The following is a 1,642-nucleotide window of genomic DNA, read 5'->3' as shown; positions in this document are numbered from 1 at the left end:
ACGAGCTACCCTTGGCCCACACACAAAGCTAATGGCATGGGAAGCATTCTAATGCCCAACGTGGTGGGGAAAATCCTTGGAGCCTAATGGCAAGGGAGCCATTCCGATGCCCAAGGTGGGGGGGCAACCTGTTGCAGCAATTGGGTCACTTACAGTGTTGCCTGGCACTTTCGCACGCTGGGCCCGTCAGTGATGTGACCTCAGAGAAACCGTGAGGTCCAGTTCTTCTAGAAGCAACGTTTTACCCACAGCCGTGCCAGGAGAGAACCCAGCAAACAGCCGAGACACTTGAACTGGTATGACTACTCTGGCCTGTGGCGAGGCACGCAGGATAGCACTGTCTTGACACAGCAGAGGGTCATAGCCAAAATGACCCCCACTGCACACATCCTCTCCTGTCCTTAAACCTGTAGCCTTTCCTTGGCAGCCGACTGCCTTCATTCCACATGATTGCGCCCAATGACCTACGGGAAGTGTTGCAATCCTCAGGGAACGCTGTGTGGGCTGGGTGGACTAACGATGCTGGGCTGTCCTGTGGAACAGCTTCACATCTTCAACACAGGGGGAACGTGTCCAGACAGGGAGAAAACCGCTCAAGGCCTCCAAATGGGCCCCCATGAGAAGACAGCATACTGTGCCACGAAATCAACCATTCGCTGGCAGAGGGACCCAGAATGAAGCCAATCGACCATGCAGACAACAACGGCGGGACAGTCTACAAATGTGCTCCGGTGTTCCCTCCCTACACGTGCCACCAAACGCTCCTGATGGAATCCCACATGTGTTCTGGGAACCCTTCGGCCACTGTCTATCTATCCCCCCAACAGTAAACCTGTGGGCTTAGCCTGCCATCTCACGTGTCTTTTTCACTCGTCTTGCCATTCTCTCTCCATCGGGAACCCAACGTGTCAAGGCAAGATGCCAGAGCCAAACCTCACCAAATAAGCTTGGCGGGACTAAGCTTGACTAAGGCATTTTCCAGCCCCTTCACACAGCACACACAAGCAGGACACAACCCGAAGAGGAGCCATCCCGCGGACAGTGGCCCGTTTGATTTCTCTCCTCATCAAGAGAACCCAAACCTGAATCTGGTGTCCCGAGCAGAACAGGACAAAGAAGCCTGCCCTAGGCCAGGAATCCTGCTCTGACCCTGAGCATACAGACTGCTGTTTCTCTGAGGGGACAAGGCAACGACCAGCCGGTGGGGGCGGCCTGGAGGACCCTAGTGCCGACGACAGGACCACCAATGGCTCACGCTTCCTCTCCTACCCGCCTGCTCCACCATGGCAGGGGACAGCAGTCCCTGTGACGGCACGTTGTCCCTATCCTTCCCACCTGGATTGGTATCCCAGGCTCCTCTCACAATGGCTCTTCTACCCATGAGTTGGCAACAACCTTCCACTTGAAAAACGTGGCTGTGGACACCAACGGCAGCAAATGCACTGTGAACCACTCTCTACTTTCCTTTTGGGAGCCAAGTGCTGGACCTCAGTTACGATGAGGAGACGGTATGGATTTCTCACTCATTTTGTTCAGATTTCCAAGGAATGCATTTGTGGGACTCATCATCCATCCAAGCACATGCTCAAACTCGGGACATGCAAAGTTGCAGATTCCACCATAGGACGGCCAGTGAGCTGAA

At 54.6% G+C, this 1,642-nt stretch overlaps 1 non-coding gene across 1 annotated transcript; it reads right to left on the bottom strand.

The window, feature by feature from the left end:
• Positions 1-1,483: 1,483 nt before the first annotated feature.
• Positions 1,484-1,575, bottom strand: LOC112063261 (small nucleolar RNA SNORD116). Its single transcript, XR_002890938.1, has one exon. It is a non-coding gene; the product is annotated as a small nucleolar RNA SNORD116 (small nucleolar RNA).
• Positions 1,576-1,642: the final 67 nt, after the last annotated feature.

Source organism: Physeter macrocephalus, unplaced genomic scaffold, assembly GCF_002837175.3.
Source record: "Physeter macrocephalus isolate SW-GA unplaced genomic scaffold, ASM283717v5 random_6695, whole genome shotgun sequence".
NCBI lineage: Eukaryota > Metazoa > Chordata > Mammalia > Artiodactyla > Physeteridae > Physeter > Physeter macrocephalus.
Note: the sequence above shows the minus strand (reverse complement) of the source record. Positions and strands in the feature narration are given on the sequence as shown.